The sequence below is a fragment of the Bombus pascuorum genome, chromosome 2 (assembly GCF_905332965.1).
Source record: "Bombus pascuorum chromosome 2, iyBomPasc1.1, whole genome shotgun sequence".
NCBI lineage: Eukaryota > Metazoa > Arthropoda > Insecta > Hymenoptera > Apidae > Bombus > Bombus pascuorum.
The window spans coordinates 12,969,534-12,978,116 of NC_083489.1; the positions used below are offsets into that span (position 1 = coordinate 12,969,534).

The 8,583-nt window shown below is 38.9% G+C and overlaps 1 long non-coding RNA gene across 1 annotated transcript in view; it reads left to right on the forward strand.

Annotated features, from left to right (window-relative positions):
• The window catches only part of LOC132916534 (uncharacterized), a 51,846-nt gene extending 44,029 nt beyond the window's left edge, over positions 1-7,817 (forward strand). Inside the window, exon 3 of the long non-coding RNA XR_009660119.1 lies at positions 7,602-7,817. This is a non-coding gene — a long non-coding RNA (uncharacterized LOC132916534). The remainder of the gene's footprint in view (positions 1-7,601) is intronic.
• The last annotated feature ends 766 nt before the right edge of the window (positions 7,818-8,583 follow it).

An 8,583-nucleotide genomic window follows, 5' to 3' on the forward strand; every position in this document is an offset into this window, starting at 1 on the left:
GCAATAAAAATTGCGCAGTGTACGTGAAACGCATTTTGTCTGCGGAGCTTCAGCAACGTAACGTTACGCGCAAGTGGCTATCAATTTGTTTTGTATTACAACCGTCCAGAGATATCGCCGTCGCCGTTCTGATAGCGTCTTCTCAAGCTCAAATATTTTCGGTGAGTCGCGTGTCGCTAGGGTTTCATTGCGTAAAAATATCGTTAGGTTACGGACAAGTCGTCAAATTCGTGTAATTATCTACACGAACAAACTAAACTCGTACATCAAATATTCTGGTTAGCTGTATGCGGTTAAACGTAAACATATTACACGAAAATAGTATTTATAACACACGTGTAAAGCCTGTAATATATTATTGTTAAAAATTTCGCACGCAAAATACGTGTTCTTCGTGCGACTACATATTCCAAATCGCAGTGTGCATTCTTGGAATCACTCCATCTCTGCCATAATCGATATTCCAGCGTAAATATTCACTTGCTGAATATTTAATAACTCGTTAATAACTCGTCACCCACGCGAATTCTATTACTTGGATAATTTTCACCGAAGCTTCATCGATTCCCTCTTCGAGGACTCGCGTATTACGGTGCTCAAATAAATAACAGGCGCGAATAATTATGAAAATTAGAGATTTCAGTGTGCGATTATTATCGTGGCGCGTATAAGGGGTTTATTATTGTAATCTGCGCGCGTACGGTTATTTTGTATCGACTGTGGAACTGGATTGTTCATTGAAACGCTAAAATTACGCCTGCAACGGTGCTTAATAAAATCGAGCATTTAGTTATTGTGCCAACAGAGCGACGCCGCTGTTAATTTTCTGCATAAATATCGCCAAGACTTTATTACCGCTCCCATTGCCGATACCAACGGGAATAGTTAATGTCGTTGAATCGCTTCGGTCGTCTCTCACTTTCCCGTTAAAATCACACCTATATATCACGTTGTTACACATTATCAATTACGTTACCCGTACATGTGTACCGTTATCCGTGTAAACGATGATTAACGGGTCGACGAATATTCTTTGACGCTGAACGCCCATTTATTAAATACTCGTTTGTATGTAGAAGCGTTTGTCGCGTGCACCGAGGGCAAAAACCTTGATTGTACAATCTATATGACATACATATACTGATCCACTAAAGTATTCGAACGTTTATCATAGAGAACTTTTATGTCTTCATATCGTGTGTGTTACGTAAGACATTTCAGATAACGAAATGTTATGAAATAGTAGCTGAAAACATTGACTTGCGTCACTCTGAATTAGTAACAATTACCAACAACAAGTTTATTTATTTATGGATGCAGAGCAGGGTTAGAAATATGTAGGAAAATTTACTGAAAAAAAGCTATCTTACTTATGAGAGGCATTAAGGAAATTACATTTGTGTGAAAATTTAGTTTGAACTGTAACTTCTATTCGAATGTAGACTGGAGATTAACAAGTACAAATAATGTTTCATCGCAACGATGAATTCATTCAGCCAAGTAATTAGCGAAGAAATTGCAAGTGAGAAGTTTAAAAGATCCATCGCCTATTCTCTCAAACACGTAAACTATGAACAACTTTACTTTCGATACCACGTTTATGGAATCGAGCGAGAGAGAATAGAAAAAGACATCTGCAAGGTATCAGAGGAAAAGTGAAGCGATCAACGTTCGTTCGTTTTCTTCGCGACAGTTGCCAAGTACGAACACTGTGCGGATCTTATCGTATTTGCAACTGTTTCAACCTGTTGCCAGTAGAAGGACGGCGTCGCCTGAAAATTTCATCGAAACGTAACCCGGTGTTCCCGGCGGACTCGAATTTCTAAGTTCCCAAGCTTTTGTTCAACTTGTTTTCACGACAAACCGTAACAACCAAGCCTATGTTACGTGGTGCTATGCTGGTTCTATGGATACGCGCTGCTGTATACAATGTACACGCGCATCAATATATGTATATCGTACGTAACAGCTATATGCACGGATATGCACACAATATATGTATATGCACGGATGGTTGACCGTTATAGGGAAACAGTTGGTACACAGGAAAGGAAATATAGCTATCGACCATATTCGCCATATAGCTGGTCCCGATCCGTCATACAAATAGGCCAGTTCGAGTACAAGTTATCAGCCATAGCAGGCCCATTTAAATTCACAGGCTGACGAAAATCAATTGAATCGAAATGAAATGAATTTCTGTATTTCAATCACGCTTTCATTTTAATAAACAAGCAATTGCGTTATTTTAAGAAGATGTCTAATATAACATTCAAACGAGAAATTATGAATATCGATAAGAATTCTTTTATATTTTCTTCGATTTTCATATTATTGAGATATGTATAATTTGATGTGCTAGACTAGATTGACTGCGTAGTAGTGATACATATATGTGAATATGAGTGTGTGGAAGTATGTGTATGCGCGACGTCTCGAAAACAAAGGAATGTAAACTGTTCAGTTAACAGTCTGGTATGGAAGAAGGTGAGACGCGTGCAAGTGTGTATCGATGAATATCTTTGAAATCGTTTATCAAATAAATATATAACTTTTCTGATATAAATGCTAAGTGTAAATTTAGTGCTCCTATATCATTATTTCGGCAATTAAGGTCCAAAATTCTCAACAGATATAATTGATATTTCTTAACGTTTGAAGAAATTCGAAAAAGAGTGTATACTTATTGTAATATATAGCAAGTATTTATGAGAAGTATCTATAATTTTATTTACTAATTTGACCTCACATATTCCTTCCATATTTGAGAATGAAGCTATCTAAGAATATTTATTGGCAGTTATCGAGAAGCTAGTAGACTGATAAAAAATTCCTAATTATTATCATTAATCATCATTAATGATTAAGGTTATCATTAAGGTTAGGGGCGTGTAACGAATCTTTCTTTGGATTAGACATTGTTGTTATGCAAGAGCGAAGATATTTAATAGTACAATTATGATTATGATAGAATTTGGTAAGTAACCGTGGTAATTACATACTCGGGATGTGAATGGCAATGATATTAGACTCAATAACGTATCCACGGTCAAAGGAATGACGAATGCGATTTCTTCCACAATCTAAGTCGAACTCAACTTACTGATCCACGATTCGGGTGTGTCTCAACATACTTGTCCACAGTACAAGTAGAGCTTATCTGACTGAATCTCAGTCCAAGTGGAACTGTCCTTATATACTCCTCTCCGTACCTCTCTGTACCCCTCGGGTTAATCTTTGTCGTTAAGAAGAGCTATTTAATTACTCCATACCTCTGTTAGGTACACGTCCCTCCCGTGACCGTGGCTACGTTCAGCGACCCGTTATGTCACTTCGAGCCCAAGCCCACTGTCACTAATCTCGGACACCCATATTCGGATTAAATCATAGACAACTGTTTCTCAGTTTTATTATTTAAATACAGCTATAATAAAAAGTCTGGACTAAAATATTGGAGACCTTCCCAACATTCTAAAAGAAAGGCTCCGATATATATGTATTTAATGGAAAATTAAGGGCCACGAGCGCATTTCGATAATCTTGAAACAAAAAGGAGAAAAAGAGAAAGATGAAAGTATTTCACCTGAAGATCGCAACCGTTAGTTAAGATTTCGTTCTTCTCTCCAATTAGTCTGTCTTCGATAACTCCGTTTGTCTCGGTTACACATTTCCGTGATAACCTTTCACACTGGTGCAGACAATGCAAGAGAACGCGAGCTGTAAAACAGGTATCGATTAAGTTGGCTTCTGTTTGCGGGAAATGAGACAATTTGCAAAATGTTGGAGGCGCGGATCGGTCTAGCGGACGAGAAAAAGGAAATCGAGAGGGAAAAGAGAAAGCGAACCCTCTGCGTGCAGACCCTCGTGACAGAGTCGACACGAGGGTCTTTGGGAGACCCTCTACTGACGGACTTCCGTATTTCCACCAGAAATCTTACAAGCCTGGAAACGTTGTTGCTATTGCTGCCCGACAATAAGCAATTATTGCTTGTACGCGACGCACAGTCGGCTAAACATTATTCGTTTTCTCGAATTTCCCCAACGCCGTTTCTTCTTAACACACTCAAATTTTATGAACGTATTTTACCCTGGCAGTCGCGACGTCGAAATGTGCTATTTCATAATATTCAATTCTCGCCGATTATTACATCGTATGTTGGTGTTCTCCAAACGATCTACATCGTCGAAAATTTTCTTGTTCGCGAAATCTATCTTATTTTAATTATGCAACAAAGTTTTGTTACGCTCGTGATCGATGGCCAACGTGATGTCACTCAATGGGTTAATTTATAACGACAAGCGCGCTCGTACGGTCTGTGTCGCCTTTTCTTCGCGGCTTTCTCTTTCCATCACCATGATTGGATCCGTGGAGCCGATGTTTAAGTTGCGATCTACCTTGCGCGAGACTCGCCCCGTCGATTTAATTTCGACTGAATTACCGCGGGGTTAATTGAGAAACTTAAATAACTGAACGCAAACCGAAATGGAACTTGGATATTCGAATTCCGCTGTGTGTGAAGCTGCCTCGGTTTGTCAATGGTGCTTTGATGTATACTTGATGGAAGTGTCGACAAACAGCTGCACCGTCGCGTCTGCAGGGAATTTCGGCTATATCACAGATTCCAGAGTACATATAGTGTTCGATTAAAAAGTTTCCGGGCATTATTTATAAGAGACGGTAGAAATCTGATATTTAGTGACGTTCTCATCTCCTTCATACGAATCTTTCGTAAAAGCAATGGACATATAACCACCTAATGACAAAATCTGCAATCGAAAATGTTCATTGCTTTTACGAAAAATTCGTATGAAGGAGACGAAAACGTCGCTAAATATCAGTTATTTTGTCATTAGGTGGTAATGACAAAATTCGCAATCACTTAGTTGCCAACCCAATAGTATGAACATAACAAGTCTACTTTTAACATAGTCGAGAGGAAGAAAACAAGCGGTCAGATCCAAAGATATCGAAACATTTGTAGAAATACAATAAAAACAAATGCAAACGTGATTCCATGTAAAATTGGTCGATAACGTATCGAACTTTAAAATTCCTCTTCCTTCACTTATTATATTTTTCATCGCATCTTTCATTACTGTTGATGTTATTAGATGTGTGAACAGAGGAACGCGTGGATAAATTGTAAAGTAGAAAATATATTTTAATACAGAAGTGTAAGTACAAGAAGGAATATAATATGAGCTGATCCAGATCCGCATGCTAGCAGTGTTACCCTATGATTGAAAGCCCCGAAGCCATCGTCGCCTGTCTACTATCTATGGTCTGCCTTCGTCCCAGTCTATTGTCTACACGCTGTCGATGGCTTCAGTACTTGAGAAAACTAAAAGGGTCAGATGTAGAGTTTTCTTCGAAGTGGTGACCACTTCAACAATTACCATTGTCACGATTCATCACGCATAAATTGCCAAACTTTCCAATCGGCAACGAAACGACGATATTAATTTTTATGCTAACCAATCGAAGACCTTCTTACTGCCTTAAGAAGGCACGGCAGCTTTCATCGCTTCTCGAATCGAAGGATATTCCTAGGGCTGAAAGTGCTTGCACAGCAAACAGCCGCGATTATTTTTCTTTTAGAGGCCCGCAATGGAATATGGCGTCGGCGAATTCATCGTTCTTCCGGCCATTCTACCTAAACCGAATGATTTTTCCTGATAGTTCGAACGTCGACTGCATTATCGGGAGGGGTGCTCGGCCAGGAATGCAATCACCTGTAATTTCTCACATCGCTCTTTGGTCTCCAGGGGGAGATTCGATCGATAGGGGCAATGTGTTTACGGCACCGAGCCGCGTCTGATGCACCCGATGCGATTCTCGTTAAAGCCGTGTGTCCCTGCTGGCAGCTCGGTGAGTTCTGCATGCGAACCTGCCGGAATCAGCCACGGCCCGGCTATGTTTCATGCTCGTAATGCCACAAATTCACATTAGCGCACGGGACACTGCCATTCTGCGACCTGTGCGCGGTTAATTTATTTTCCGCCGCCACGTTAAAGCCGTCGCGAGCCGATTTTTCCCACGAAATTACGCCACCGTTTCGATAATCCCACGAACGGGCTGCGAATCGATCGGGATTTTCATCGGCAAACAATCGGCAGAAGAAAAATTCTCTCCTGACGAATTTATTAGGTGTAAAAAAGGATTTCGTGCTTTGGAGAACGGAAAAAAAAAAACGGATTTTTTAGGAGAGGGCTTGAAAAACTGCAGGTACTTTAATTGTCGGAGTACCTACCCTCTATTCATATCAATTTTCATCCAGTTTTTGTTCGACAATTCCTGCTGTTCGTGCGATTCCAACTTTTTACTGCCGCTGCGGCGTGCTTGGTTTTCGGCTTGAAATTTTCCTTGCGCAATTCTCATACTACTTTTTTGTATGGTAAGAGTGGAATCGTTTTGTCTACTTCAGCACGGCTTTTGTTGGATTGAAACGTGGATAGGATATAGTGTTAAGTATACGAGGATTTTATTAAACGTTGTGGTATTCTAGACCATTCTTTCAATTACGTGGAAAATAAAGTAACAAATGTTACATTTTCACTTCACAGGATTATTAAGATTTTAGATTTAGTCAGACCAGAAGAAGATATATTTCAATATACATAATACGTATGTATTTGATCGGAAAGTATTTTGAAACGTCTACGTGTAGTCGTTGCTTCTTTTTAAATCATACTCGAGGTAAAAATAAACTAAACGCACACGTATGTATGCATTTGCTAGTATCTCTCAACGGATTAAAGATGAAATATGCTGTAAACACTCGAAAGAACAGCGACATATCTCAATTTAAATTATGGCCATAGACCGTGAAGCTAAGAACAGGAATTATTTTCTATCCTCAACTTCTGAACCATTTCTTAAAACCGCTAGAATAAAACAGCTAATACAAACAGAGCAAAGCTGAATATTGATAACAGACGGTAGAGATTGTTAATGCCGGTAGAATAATTAGGAAGCAAATCGGTGAATACGCTCAGCGAAGCGAATCGTGATCGAACCAGAGTGCTAATGAATCGTAAATGGAACGTTTGTCTATTCTCAACGCCCCTTTTATACTTCGGGACTGACCTTGTTTCGAGGACTATACGCAACGATGACGGAAGTTCAGAATTCTGCCTTTGTACACCCGCCACGATTACGGTGTTTAACATTTCAATTTCCTCGGCGATCGACCCGCACTTTAACCCCTTAAGAGCAGATAAATTTTCAGAAATACTTTATGTCAAAGTTAAAAATGGACAAAGCAAAATACGAACGAAGAACGTTAACGCACGTGACATTTTTCATTATTTTATAAAACACCAAGTTTTTATGAATTAATCGTATGTTAATGAAAAGTGTTCCTTCGATTGATCTGACGGCCAAACGTGTATTTCTCCACCTTGCAGTAAACAATTCCCGCATCTCAAATTTAATTATTGTGTTGACAACTAAATGATTGCGAATTTTGTCATTAGATGGTAATGGCAAAATCCGTAATCACTTAGTTACCGACCCAATAAAATCTTAATGCGACGACAGCTGCGTTCGACTAAATTTTCGTTTCATCGTCTACCGATCACAGTTATCTTTTTCTTTACAGGGGATGACGTCTTCAAAAGTAATTCGATAATCGTTAGAGTATTCCACTCTACGAGATCGTTACGACTAATCAATCACTCGATCCGTTTTTTACGGGGATTTGATTACGTTTAGCATTCTGGTTCAAAGGTGGAGAAACGAGAGAAGAGTCTGGTGAATGAAAAGGTGTGTGCTCAGGTATTTCACGCTGTTGACAGGAGTATTACGTGGACTTACGAGAAAGCCATATTCATAGATTTCTGATAATAATCGAGGCATTTCTTTTAACATTGACGAATATCCCAGGTCGTAAATATCAGGATATCTACTGGTTGTATTTATTGGAAAATTCCAATAAATTTTATTTTATCTTACATTGCAATTAATTATTGGCATGATCAGCATTTTGTGCCATAAAGTTCGCCTGATGCGAGTGAAATAACACATTCCTAATAAAACAGCTAGAAATGAAAATCAGTGAAGGGGATCTAGTTTATGGCAAATATCAATAGGTGTTCTGGTATTTATAATCGGCACACATACGGCGAACATTATAAATAATAACACTTTAATGTCTCTGTTCCTCTATATCGTTTCAGCATGTTTATCTCTTTATTTTTCGTAGCATTCGTGTACATGAATTTGGACGTGCTGATGCATAAAACGGGATGTTTATCGAATTCCTATTCGTCCGTTCTGCCATCTCTTTGAATTTTAATTGATTACCTGATGTGTGTGTTCGGTGAACTTTGGATGTTTGACTTGCTGAAATTTTTATAACGGCCACGCCGTTTAAACGTTTATCTTTCGGTTTGAATAAAATCGCAGGACGTCGAGGGTAAAGCACGGAAGCTTTGCTGTTCCCCCTAAAATTAAATCAGTTCGAAAATTACATTTCCCTATGAAAACGTGAGCTCGCAACAATGTCCAAACCCTATTTTACGCGATATTTTATTATTATATATAATGTCTCAACCATGGCTTTTAACCAACACGATATAATG